The sequence below is a fragment of the Lycium ferocissimum genome, chromosome 10 (assembly GCF_029784015.1).
Source record: "Lycium ferocissimum isolate CSIRO_LF1 chromosome 10, AGI_CSIRO_Lferr_CH_V1, whole genome shotgun sequence".
NCBI classification, from domain to species: Eukaryota; Viridiplantae; Streptophyta; class Magnoliopsida; order Solanales; family Solanaceae; genus Lycium; species Lycium ferocissimum.
This window is the reverse complement of record NC_081351.1, coordinates 20,878,655-20,893,971: the sequence shown is the minus strand read 5'-3', so window position 1 is coordinate 20,893,971 and position 15,317 is coordinate 20,878,655.

Here is a 15,317-nt window from a genome sequence, read left to right as displayed (position 1 = left end):
AAAATCATAGCATAACATTAGATACAACTTGCTCTCTCAAGTTCTGGACACCAGCAGACACATCTAAGGACCAAAAAAATTACATCAGATAACACCAAACTCAGAAACTATAACTACATAGCAACTGTGCACACTATAACTACATAGCAACTGTGCACAACTAGGAGTAGCTCTAACATTGCAAACATATGCAACCTCCCTAGCTATGCTTTCCACCTCTCTAAATGACTGTTGAAAGACTCGGTGGTTCCTCTCAATCCAAATAGCATGTGTGACTTTAACAAAGAGCATGCATCCTGAAGATGCAAGCTTTTTTGTGATTTGTCCTTGCCAGCTTAAGAAGCCCATAGCATATACTGATCCACGATAGTTCCAAGTGCATTTGTGTTTTGATGATTGTCAGCTGTTTGAGAACCCGGATAAGAGACCGGCACGTAATATGCTCTCTGTGCACCTTTGCCTTGTCGGCGAGAGACAGTGTGAAGCCGAGCCACTTGTTGCACACAAGTACAGTAGTGAGCTGGCCCATGCTTTAGGTCAAAGTGAACAAGTGGTCTTTATCCATCCCACATGCTCCTACTATATATACAACATGATGGCAACATATTGGGTAGACTCTATATACGACATGATGGCAACATATTGAGTAGACTTGAAAACCGAATCAAAATCGAGCAAATCTTCGCCGTCACAAGTTCTCAAGTTCTCTCAAGAACAAGTCACTTGCAAAACTAAAGAACCCGATCCAGACACAGAGTTAGTTTATGTTCTTTATGTTGTTGTAAGTCTCTGTTCATTTGTGCTTAAACTGTAAACCTACTCTTCTTGTTTAGAAGCTGGTTGTAGGTATCTTAAATTCTCAAAGTGTGCTTGTTGGAAGTGTGTTTCCACAAGCTTTGAGTGGTACACTAGGCTAGAGTTAGTCTAGATGTATTAGTGGTCCTTGGTTAGAGTTAATCAAGTGGAGGTGCTTGCAAAGTCAAGTGGAGGTGCTTGCAATCGGAGCATTGCAAGTGAGGAGGGACTACGAGGGTTAGTTCTTAGGTTGTATAAGCGTTATTATAAGGGTAAGGGATTATGGGAGTTAATTCCTAGCTTACGATAGAGTTGTAACCTGAAGTTGCTCGTGTAGTGGAGTTGAAATCCTACTGGGGTAGGTCGTGGTTTTTAATCCCTTGGGCAAAGAGTTTTTCATGGTAAAATAGTGTCTTCTTTACTTACTACATTGCATAAGGGAACGGGTACACAACCAGGTCCCTCATATACTTTTTGGTGGACGCACGGCCTACAACAATCCCAATTTGCTCCAAGGGAAAGACTCCTTTGCAACCACACCAAAATTCTGTACCATAGGTGTAGAGTAAAAGAACAGGTAACAAAGAGGTGTTCCTTTAGCTCACTATGTTATTAACAGAGTGTACACTTTGGATCCACAAGAATACCCTATTTAAGCATCCTTTCAGCAGTAAAACGACCTCACCAAGATAAATCCACATAATAAAGATGGCTTTTGGTCTTGCAGAATTCTAGAACATAAAGCACTTTCAAGGTACGAGAGAGTCCTACCAAGCGAAAGATGGTATAGATGTCGATAATACTCTTTGCCCTTGTGAAAATCACCGCTGAACTTGAGCAAGAGTATCCTGCAGCACCAATGATTTTCCTCACTATCCGGCGAGTTTGACCAAGAATAGGCATTTCCTAAGTAGTTTACCCTTGATGTAGTAGGAATGTATATATTTGATCCGGGCGTGTCTGTTTATTGGCCGGATCCCAACAAGTTTTAGCTATAGCAACCTTGTTCCACACTTGCAAGTTTGACAGGTTTAGCCTACCATAAGCTTGAGGCATGCTCTTTTTCCCAAGCAATGATAGACTTCTTTGTAATCTCATTTGTACCAGACCAAATATAACTTTTACAGTACCATTAATAAGCTTTAGTACCTTGGCAAGGATAATAAACAATTGAGCTCAAAATGCTTGAATAGCAAAAAGAACAGTTTGTACTATTTGTACTCTTCCGACATAAGATTGCTTCTTGACAGTCTAAGAGGATATTCTAGCAGTAATTTTATGTATTAGGGGTGTTACATCTTGGAAAATTTCTCCTTAGCGTACAGTGAATAGACTAACGAGGGGCATGGTGTACACGAGGTTTGGACAAGTAAGAAATAGTATTTGATGATCCTAATTAAGACTTCCAAAGACATTCGAGTTAAGGAGAGAAAGTTGTTAAGGAAAGTGAGTTATAAGTTGAGTGTATCGGATAAGAATTTCGAGCATTAAGTTAATAACGTTCTAATGGTACCTTGAGAAAAAGTTATAACGTCCCTTAGAATGGTAATGAAGTGTTGAACAAGTGTTAAGAAGGTTCCATAAGGATCGGAGATCAAACGAGTCGACGAGAACAAGTCTCGGAAAACTGGACAAACCTACGGCCAGACATGCTGGCTGTATAAAATCTACGGACCGTATGTCCAGCCGTAGATCCAGCCCAGAATGACATGTTCCACTGGACCAAATATACGGTCTAAACATACGGTCGATGAGAAATTATACGGACCGTATGTTGGTCCGTATATTCCGATCGAACTCGAACTTAATTTATATAAGGGACCTCTTTCTCATTTCATTTCATTTCACCTCCACACTTCAAGACTTCTCTAGAACATTCCATACACCTCAATCACAAGAAACCAAAGGAAATCAAGGATCAACAACAAGAATTGAGGAGAATCAAGTGTATGAAACCCATTAAAAGTCATCTAAACCAAGAAATCCTAAGAGAGATGAAATAGGGTTTTGGTGCAAAGGGTGTATCACCATTCAAGGCTTATTTCTCCATCATCTAAGGTAAGTTTTATGATCTTTCTATGTTGTTTGAAGTATTTATAAGTTGAAACTCATGGATTGTAGAAGAGTATGGGAAATGGGTCATAAATGTGTGAATAGTGCCATTAATGAGTACTAGTGAGATTGAATCATGAAAATGGATATGTTGAGGTTATAAATGTGTTATAAATGATATTTAAAACATGGAATGAGTATCATATGTGAAAGAACGCGATAATGGACTTTGGTCATGATTATGGAGAATTGTAGTGAAATTATGAATTGTGGGCAATGTAATTAGATGATGCTTATTGTTTATGATATTGTGATTGTCGTTATGAATGTTGGGAGTTGATATGGAATATGGAGGAAAGTAGTATAAACAAAGGAAACGCTGCCCAATTTTCTTTAGCCTTAAGGAATACGTTCTTGTAATTACCTAGCTAATGACGATATGAACTCTTTTGAAGGTAAGGACGTGAGCATTAAAGGAGAACGAGCAAGCAATAGAATAGTTAAGCGACAAAGGTATGTGAGGCTAGTCCTTTCTTTCTAAGGCATGAGTCTTATGGCGTGAATTTCCTCTTTCTTATGAATTTTCCATCTTCAAGAAGACTATGAGTCCTTGTTTATGAATTGCCATACGAGATAAGAGATATGCTACGATTATGATAATGGTAATGATACGCTTAAGTCTAGAGATGCTACGATCCTATGATATTGTCACACCCCGATCTTGATCAGGGTGTGATGGGCACCGACCCCCGGTAAGGAGCCGAAGCGAACCGCCTTGTCCCTTACTACGTGCTTAAAATTTTTTTTTTTTTTTTTTGAACCTCTAAGTCAAGTATATACAATAAGATTACTACGACCTTCTTTTATTGCTTTTAAATCAAGTAAAACTTGTGCCGTACAAACTTGTATTATAATACAAGCGACTCCGAAACCCGCGACTCGTCTACAAAGTCTCTAACCGGCAATCGGGAACCACGGCACATGTACTTTGACTCGGCTACACTCCGGGCCAAATGGAGCTTGCCAACCCTGGAACATCTTTTATATTAACTTCGATCCGTGCGGGTGTGCGCACGCGGCATTAACAACGACCCCGAAGAAGAGGGGTCGATGCGAAAGCATTGTGCGAGTATGTAAGACATGAATAGTAATGACATAGTGAGGGGTAGTAGAACATATCATGTAAAAAGAGTGTTCTGTACCTATGAGACATATCATAGAAAAACTGTAGCCTGTGCATGAGTAGTAACTGTATGGAAACGTAGACCGTACCATAGAATAAAAGAGTAACCTGTACATATAAGTGCCCTTGGGCAGATAATCGTGTTTTCTTAGCTTTCTTTACTCATATATATATATATATACATAAAAAAAATAGAATATATAATATTGCCGAGGGTCGTCGGCGGCCGATCCGTTTAACCATAATATGCACGTCGCGCGTCCGGCATCCGCGTCGGGACGATATCATGTGCCATACTCCAACCGATCGGGTGGATATGCGTATATAACGCTACGCCCTTATCTCCATTCTCCCGTAGATATATCGGCGTCTATAGCGCCCTGGCTCTTTTCATCATATATATATGTTCATATCACACACATATATCGGCGTACATAGCGCTGCGATTTCTTTTGTCACGTACGTACTTATATCGTGTATATATATATACCGGCGTCTATAGCGCCGATTTACTATCATATACATATACTTATATCATGTGTATTTATCGGCGTCTATATAGCGCTCGATTCGGTTATCATATACATATACGTATGTCGGGTACACACACAATCGGGGTCACAAGGCATAATTCCATGTATTTAGAATCCTTAGAATAGTCGTTACCTATAATAGACTTGGGATATCCGTATATAGTTTAACATTTCCATATTTTCATTTTTATAACGAACATATCGTCAACATATCTATCGTAGGCATGTTCTCATTTTTGACTCCATCGTTGTCGCTATAAGATCACGTTCATCACGGATACACTTGCACTAGGATGATGTTGTACTTATCGTTTAACAATCAAGACAAGAGTCAAGGTTTTCCTTAGGATTCTACTCAAAACAAGCCAAATAAAACAATAAGGAAATTCGGGAGCAATGGGCCCGCCTCGGGTCAAATGAGGCGGCGCACACAATTTACGTGTAAGACGTTTCATGACATTACTTATGAGAGTTCTAAGGTAATCGGGTCTCATTTATGCAAGTTCTAGAGGTCTAAGAAGCTTTCCAACATTTCGCACCATTTCTAGTTCAATTTTCTTGAATGAATAGTAGCGAATTTCAATCTTGGATTTCTAGAGTTAGGAAAGTCCCCGAGGCGCGAAATCAAGCCTATACGTCTAAGACATGCCAAGAAAGGAAAGTGAAGTCTTACATACCTCTTTCCGCTCCTTCTGCTACTCCAAATTCAAGTTCCAAGTTCGCCAGAATCTACAATTTGGTCGTGTTTACCAAATGTTGGTTAGAACCTTTAGAGGTCAAATCTTGAATTGACACTTGCCTACGGAAATTTCGACATTTCCCCTGCAAATATACCATGCCACCAAGTTTAACTTGGCCGATTCCAATCAACAACAACCCCGGAATTCAACCGGCCAAACTATCAACAATAATGCCAATATTCATATCAACCATTTCAAGAATCAACCCAAAGTACATTCTAACAATTCAATCAACATACTACTTCCTTCAAGATCTTTTAACTCCCATAAGAACAATAACAACTTAATAATTTACACCTTAACAACATCACATTAACAACATTGTATTCCTATTCATGCAAGAACATCATACTCCATTTACATAATCTTCAAAACAAGCTTCCAACTTCACTAGAATAATAACAACACACACTTCTTTCTTTCCAATTCATAAACTATATCAACATTTCTATATGTTAGCAACTTCATTTTCATCAATAGAAAAAGCTATATTGAATTCACATTACCTGCAAATCAGCCCACAAACAACTACAACTCCAACTTGAGTCATTTAACCTTCATTTTCATCACCTAATCCACAACAAACAACAACCAAATATTACATAAAATTGGTTTAACATGGCAGCCCCCCACACGGCCTAATCTTCAACATGCATAATTTCCATGAAGTCCATTCATTTCAACATGCCAAACATACACAAACCATTTATAATACATACTCCAAACATGCTAAATAAGTTAGTTTTTCACTTCTATATTATACTACATATACACGGCCACAACCTCTATTCCACCATTACTTCATGAATTTCATCCGTTTCAACATAGCACAACACACACAACCATCCATAAAACATGTAGAAAAGGATAGAATCTTACCTTATCCACCAACTTCCTTTTCTCGGCTAGAAGTTGTCCTAGCAACAACGAAAGATTTTCTCGTTCCAACAACTACTCCACGTCGACGAGGACCTTCTAATTAGTAGGAAACCATGGAGGGAACAATTTTTTTTGATCAACTCAAGGGTGGTTCGGCCCCTCTCTCTTGGCCGCCCTTCTCCTTCTTTTTCTCTTCTCCTCTTTCTCTTGATTTTTCTAGAATGAAAATGGCAAGTTGTCTTGCCTTTCAAGACTTCACATATATATATATATAATTGCATGCACATGGCCGGTCATGTGCATGCTCCTCCTCTTTTTTTTTCTTTTTTTTTTTTCTACACTTTTCTTCAATTTTCTAGATTTTTCTTTAAATTCCAAAAGATGAATGATTCCTTGACTTAGTCAACCTTTGGCCACATATGCATGTCTTGCATTATAAAATAACACATGGCCTCTCATTTTCCTTATTCCAAGTTTGCCCTTAAATTTCCATGACAATAATATTTGCAAGCGACTCGCGCATTCAACAAAACCGGAAACTATCCTTGTCCTTAACGTTCCGCCATTAACTCGGACTATCCAAATGTGCAAAAAATGCGAGGTGTAACAGATATGATATTCCCATTAAGCTAATGAAGCAATCCATAGCCCATTGACGTTGATCATTATATACACTCACCTTATGCTTGTTCCTTCAAGGTGAGGCAGGATACTTACGAATGTTCCATAATGAAGTCGGGGGTCCACGACCTTACGTCACCCCGATAGAGTATGATTATCTATGAGTCTCTATGCATGCATTACGATGAGTTATGATAAGCATATTATGATGAGTGCGTGATGATATCACACCGCGCCTATATGGCGGGCGATCCCGCCAAGGCGGGCGACTATACACCGTGGCCGGATGGCATGGGCGTACACCACCTGAGTAGTGGGCGGCATGAGGCGGTGCCGGACGCGGGAGGCACGGACGCGAGCTAATGCTATGCTAATGTTATTGATTATCACCGTACCTACATGGTCGGGCAGCTTATACATGTATGCATATATGATATGATGATGAGTATGAAAGTAAGCCACATGTATTACTTCCCTTATGATTCGATCGATTCTGATTGCTTTCTGCATTGATGCCTCCTTACTTCATTGATGTTTTATTATTGTCTATGCTTTACATACTCGGTACAATATTCGTACCGACGTCCTTTCTTTGACGCCGTGTTCATGCCCACGGTGACGAGGAGGTGATCCGGACTCGTAGGAGCTAGTAGGCCGATTCGAGAGCACTTCATTTTTCGGAGGTGCCATTGATTATTCTTTTGGTACATATATGTATATATTCATGATTGGGCACGACGGGGTCTTTGTCCCGTCCATATGTCTAATACTCTAGTAGAGGCTCGTAGATACGCAGTGTGGGTAGTATGGTCTCATAGTCTTCATGTATATGCATGTATATATTATTTTGATAGCCAAAGGGCTTATGTTTATAAAAGTAAATATGTTTTAAATGTTAATAGATTCTTGTGATTATGAGCATATGTTATGAGTGAGAGCAAATGAGTAGTAGAATGAGCGGTGTTCGGTGGTTAGCCCCGGATACCCGTCATGACCCGTAGCTCGGGTCGTGACAAAGGGTTTCCACTAAATAATAGACACCTTCCCAGTGGCGGAGCTACAATGCAATAGTGGAGTTTGGAAAAAACCCAGTAGCTTTTACGTAAACGCTGTATTAGTACTACATAATTCAGTGAATATATATCAATATAATACAAATGAACCCACTAACAAAAATAGTGGATGGTTCAATGGTGCCTAATTGGCTAGCAAAGCCTTCTGGTCTATGAGACGTGGGTTCAAAACCCAGTTCCAATATTCCTTTTTTTGTTTTTTGCTATGCGCTTTCAAAAAATAAAAAAATAAAAAAGATTACATAAAAACAGAAGACTCAGACACGCCTATTGTCCTCCATCCAACAAAAGTTCTGCCTTTGGTTACAAATTCTCTAGTTCTTTGGATATACATAATCAACCCATTTTAATTTAAAGAGTAGCTCATTTTACAAGTTGAAAAATAGCTCATTAATCAGGCTCATACAGAAAAAATCGAAGCGAACTTGAAAAAAATCGAATGTTGTTCGGTACACACATTCGAATAACCGAAAATCGAAGAACCAAACGCCTACCCGTACTTATTCGTTAGTTTGATGGTTGTTATACATTTGCTTAAGGTTGTTGTCTTGACTTAATCCGAACCCACAAACCTCAAATCCTGGATCCGCCTCTGCGCCTTCCTATTTTAGAAGGAATGTCTAGGTACTTAAAAGGCAGTTCTCCTGGGCCAAAACCAAGGTGATGCAGAATAGTTGTCCGGGTTGGCTAATCCTCCCCACCAAAATAGACTGAGCTTTTTTGTAAGTTTGCTTGCAAGAACAAGAATATAAAGCTTTAATAGACAAAAGAACCCCTGTAAATAAAAGCAAACCATCAGCAAAACTAAGATGGGCAATGCCGATCTTTGAACACTTATGATGGTACTAGAACTTTGGATTGCTTTGTAAACCAACGAAGTACCTACTAAGATATTCCATACAAATACCTACTAAGATATTCCATACAAATAGCAAAGAGGAAAGGGGATATGGGGTCCCCTTGCCTCAAACCTTTAGCAACATCAAAGGGGACAATGGGTTCACCTTTAATGAGGATGGTACAGTTGACAGCCTTAACACACTCAAGTAACCAAGAGATAAACCTATTTGGGAAGCCAAGTTCCTCTAGGAGTTTTTGTAAGAAAATCCACTCAACAGAGTCATAGAATTTCTGAAGGTCGATTTTAATCATGCATCTAGAGGAGATATGTTTTCTAGATTAAACTTGAACAAGCTCATGTGCAAGTATTACATTTTCCCTTATCTTTCTACCTGAGATAAATCCAGATTGTGCAGAACAAATGATATGTGCCAAGACCTTTTGGAGTCTATTAGCCAGGATTTTGGAAATTGACTTATAGAGAATGGTGCAACAAGATATAGGTCTGAAGTCCTTGATAGTTTCAAGCTTATGAATTTTAGGAATAAGGGTAATTGTAGTACAATTGATAGCTTTAAACATTTTACCAGTATGGAAGAACTTTTTGATAGCTTCTATCACATCCTGTCGGATAACAGGCCATGATTTCTTGATAAACACAGCATATTTGAGATATAATAATTATTTACTTCAACCGTGTGTTTTTTCTCTTTCAAGCAAAATCTTTAAAATCCTCACTGAAACTTTTTAACCAATATAATGGAGTACTAACTATGGATATTTTATTTCTTTTTTAAATATATTAACTTTTTATTTTAACTGTGCATGTCTTATTTTTTGTGCTAAACATGTAAAAAGTTTGGCTCGAACATTATTATTTTTAGTCAAATAAAAAAGTTTTAGACTAAATTATGGAGTGTTCCAGCCAATTTTTCATAAATTTGGTAGAGAAAGGTGCACCCAAAACTTAATTGAAAAAAAAAAAAAAAGACAGTTCGATGCGCAAAACATCTCATGTTAGCTCCCAGTAAGGCCGCACCCCAAAAGGTGTGATGTAGACAACGTAATCTAATTTATTACAAGAAGTAATAACCTTGTGATAAATTCTTTCAAACTCATTGATCCTTTTAGTTGTTTGATTGATTAGAGTTGTTTTCTTGGAGTATTTTGCATGAGATTTCGAGGAAAAAAGGGAAAAGAAAATGTATTTATAAGGAGAAAGATACTTGAAATTAGAAAGCATCTATGAGCCTGTTTGGATGGGCTTAAAAAAGAAATTAAATTTCACTTTTTTTTTAGAACTATAAGCCAAGAAAAAAAAAAGTTGGGCTACCCTAACTTTTTTTTTTTGGCTTATAGATCGTTTTCACTTATAAGTTGCTTTAGATAAGCTAAGCCAAACAAAGCCCAATTATTTTTTTGGGCTTATTTTAAGACAAAATGACTTTTTTAAAACAAACGTCACCAAACACAAAAAAGCCGCCAAAAACGAACTTATAATTTTATAAGTTCGTTTTCAAGAACTTATAAGCCAATCCAAACGGGCTCTATGAGACATAATCACTACTAGTTTGGATGAAAAACTTGAAAATATGAAAGCAGAATTGGGGCAGAATTTGAACGGTAATTTTCAAAAGATTTGTAGTATACACCATTTGGATATATTTAAAGGTGGTCAAAAATTGGTGAATTATATCACTCATGGAAAGGTTAAAAAAGTTAGATCGAATCGGATCAGTCCTCTTTTAATGTATTTATTAGGTTAAAAAAAAAAAGATCAAAGTGTGGAATAAACTTATCACTCATTGAAACTAGGGTAACTTATATAATTAGCTATAGTTTCTAGGATTCTAACCAACCGTAGCTACTATTGTCTTAATTACAATTCGTCGTTATGTTATAGCTATCTCGCGTGTATTCAAATATACAGTCGACCAAATACAACTATGTTTTACCTGTTTCGCAAGTATTTGAATGTATCCAAATATGCAGTTCCAAAATACAGTTAAATCCAATCAAATCTCCGTCGAAAATACAAGATACGCTGTATTTAGAAATGAAGAATACAATTAAATCCGGTCGGAGATCTGACAACAACAACACACTCAGTGTAATCCCACAAGTGGGGTCTGGGGGAGGATAGAGTGTACGCAGACCTTACCCCTACCTCCTAAGGTAGGAAGGTTATTTCCGAAAGACCATCGGCTCAAGATAAAGCATCACAAAAAGGTTAGACAAGAATTGAAGAAATTAAAGAAGCTATGGCGGTCGGAGATTTGACAAAATACAAAATACACTATATTTACAGTTAAAAAAAAAAAAAGTAGAAAATGCATTCAGATAAACTACACTTAGATCTAAGAAATACACTCAGATATGAGAAAATACAAATTTGAGAAATTAGTATGCACCTTCAATCTTCAATGTTATGAAGGATTGATTCACTCAGTTGCTTAGACGACTCAACAAGAAGAAGAAGACGGACCATATCTTTTTGTCTCAACACAACAGACGAAGAAGAAGACCCCTTTTTGATTTCCCTCACCGGCGATCAAAATTTTCAATAGAAACACGTTGGAAATCGGTGAATCCACCCGCTAGAATCTTTTTAATTTTCAAAAACTGAGTGTGTTATACAAATACAAATATGGCTACGATCCATAATATATGTTTGGTTGTAGCTACGTAGGGTAATATATAATTAAAGTGTAGTTATTATACTTAAATAACTCTTATAGTTAGCTATAGCATGTAAAAATTCCTTGAAAATATTGGGTTTTAAGGCAATTGTGACTTTTATGTTAGCATGATGAAAGTTTTATGATTTTCTCTAAGTTGATAGGATCCAAATGAAAAAAGGACATACAATGGTAGGATTTGCCATCTTTCTTAAACAATAATGAAAAACCAGTTGAGAAAATAATATTATGTGATTTTGATTAAAAAGATTATAATCATGATATATGTGACTATTTATGAAATTTATTCAAAAAAATCGACACAATGATAATGACAAATCTTTGAATATATCTGCAATACACTGATGGTGGGATCCAGATTTTGTATTCCTGTCTATCGCTGATTGGTAGATTTCCTTTTCAATTCGAATTAGCACCGTCAAATACAGTATTATCCATATTTTAAAGGTTTTCCTTATTATTTTTTGTCACTAGTTGCGGGAGGCCCGTGCTAAGCCCGAGCCCAAATTCAAGATATAAAAATAGTACGTTAATTTTATCAAATAAGTATAATTTATGTTACATTTGTCTGCTACATAATTAATTTAATGTAATTGTAGGTTAAATATATTTTATTGATAAGTTTTCATAATAATTGGATAATTTTTAAAGAAAAAATTATTTATGAGGAAGCAAATTTGGTAGGAAACTTAGCAAATATCAAAGGGACGCAAGTGATTCGATATTCTATAAACACGATAGAGCATGATAATTACAACTGGACGAAGATCATTTAGTATTTTTATGATTTTGTGAGAATGCGATTTTTATTTATAAATAGATATCTTTAAATATTTATTAAATTTTCACTCATTTATTTTATGTTCGAGGCTTTATTCTAGTTAAATGTGGGTTTTAACCTTACTTTTAGATGAAATTCAAGAAACAACCTAAATTCATTAAAATGAGCCTCAAGAATCAATTTAGTTTTTCATATAATTAGTTTTTAGTTAATCAAACAAGAGATTATGAATATAATTTAATTTTGAATTTGACTGGTAATGCTACCTTCATCTTTAACACTATACAATACCATCCATTAATTTTTACTTTTTGTATTTGTAATCACATACAATATTACTAAAGAAGCAACATGTTGGAGGTTTAAACTAATAGAGGAACATATGATGTGAGAAATGCTTAAATGTAAAGTAAAACCTCATAAATGCTTCAGTTGAAAAAAGAAAATTTGGCTCTAATGTTACCTAAATTTTACTGGTCTAAGGATAAATAATTTAAAAGGTACTTCACACGATTCATATTATATGGTATTTTTAGCTTGGTACCCCTAAAAAGTAAGAAATCTTTTGACTACATTAATCCTTAATTAAATACTTTCAATTTAATACTATTTCTTTCTTTTGAAATTATTCACTTATCGAAATAAAGGTAAATTTGAAAAAATAATAATACATGTTTGATTATATAAATAATTAATTATTTTAAATTAAATATAAAAATTAAAACAACATATAATACAGATCAAAGGGATAAACTAATAAGCAACAAGAAGAGATTTTTGAAAAAATCAAACAACACACTAATTATAAAAGCCCATGTGAAAGTGACCTTCATTGATAATGAGAGCAAAAATAAGCAAATGAAATTTAGCAAGGACAAATCAAATCAGCCACGTATAAGAATTCTATATGATGATGTGAGGACGACAAAACCCTCACATCCTCACTTATATTAAGTAGTAATGTTAAGGTTATGTTTTAAGGTGGAAAAGTCAAACCATGTTTTTTAAATGAAAACGAGAGTTGTGTACCTACCACAACTAAAGGGCTAGCTAGGATAGGACAAATTATCCAGACCTATCTAGAGACTATTTTTCTAACCAATTAATGAGCTATGTATATATATCCACACATGCACATGTTAATCGCCTTTTTATATGTGGTTGAGTTTGTTCGCTAGGACAAATTGTCCAGACCTATCTAGAGACTATTTTTCTAACCAATTAATGAGCTATGTACATATATATATATATATATATATATATATATATATATATATATATACACACACATGCACATGTTAATCCCCTTTTATATGTGGTTGAGTTTGTTTTAATGTATTGATACGTATTTAAATATTCATAACTATTAGAACGGGAAATTCGCTTAGCTCCTAACAAGCTATTATCAATTTTCAGATTTGGCGCCTCTCTAGTGAGCAAGAAAGGTGGTTAATATCACAGAACTTATATGTATACACAAATTAGCAAGAGTTTTTTAACAAAATATATACAGTCCTGTAAAAATATACACACAATCTACAATCTATAATTCTATATGTTATTATATGTATTTCAAATGTTGTTTGTATGTCGTCTATATGTCATTGTATGTCCAGTTATGTCCAGTGATTACATTGGACATATAAATAACATACGCCCGAAATACAATTATTCCACCAGCGGACGGACCACCACCAAAAAAGCCACCTAAACTTGTGCCCACCTTTATACAATTGCATAGAAAATTATCTATATTTTAAAGCAAGAATTAAAGCAGTTTATATTTTTAAGCCAAAGTATTGGTTTTAAGCTCATATCGATGACTTATCATCTTAGCAGAGGTGAATTAATGGTATCCGTGGCTCAAAGACAAATTTTGAGAAAGACCTTAAATGTACTCCATTGTTTCATTTTGTATATTAGTTTGATTCAACGCAAAGTGTAAGAATGTATAAAAAAGAATTTGGATCTTGTGATCTTAAACAAAATATGTATATAATATATCAAAAACACCCTTCAAATCTTAAACATGACATGTCATTCTTATAACAAAATATGTCATTAATTGTAAATTAGAAATTAAGTTGGAATTGAAAACTTACTAAATATAGAAAAATTTATTATTTAAAACAAACTAAAAAATAAAGTAAGACACATAAATTGAAACAAAATGAATATTTGATAAAACACATATAATCTTTAGTTGAAGCTAAAAAAATGAGTTTTAAAGTTATTGAAAATCAGAAGGTACTGAGAAGTTGAAACTGTGTCTGCATATGGATTACACTTGAAATAATAAATTTGATGAATGAAAATCATTATTTCACTTGAAATATATACTCCTCAAACCATTTTTTTAAGTCTAAATATTCAATATCAAGTTGAAGTTAATTAAAATGATGCTAATTTAATATTGATAAAATAAAATATGTTATAAGAAATAATGAGAGAGAATGAATTTTTTTAAACATTAATGTATGAAAGAAATGGTTTGAAATTATTAAAAATAAAAAATATAGATCACATATACCATATAATGTTAGTACTTATTAATTTTGTGCCTAAACAAGTATTTTACTTGCATTAAGCTTGAGCCGACTTTGCATCTTATTATCTGCTTTCGGTTCCTGTAATCGAAGATCTATATTAATAATTAATTGTATATATTTATTGGATTATTGTAATTCCATGTGTAGATAAGTTTTTTTTCTTGATATTGTATATATAGTATTAAAAAAATTAATAATTAATTATTTATATTTATTGGATTAGTGTAATTCCAAATGTAGATAAGTTTTTTTTTTCTTGATATTGTATATACCGTAAAAAAATAAAAAATAAATTAAAAAAAAAACAAACAAAAAAACTTGTTCTTTTCCTTAAGCTAGAGCGTTGACCTTTTTTCTTATCCGAAATTGCTTCATGCAATCCATCCGTTTGAGAATTAATGACACACAAATGACATATTTTTCTACCATTTAGAAGAGGGAGTTTGGGGACCTTCGTCGTCCGTCAGTGGACCCCCCATAAAAAAATAAAAAAAAAAAATTTAGGGCCCCATATTAATCAACCCCTAAAAAAAAAAATTGTAAAAAAAAAAAAAAAAAAAAATTCATATTAA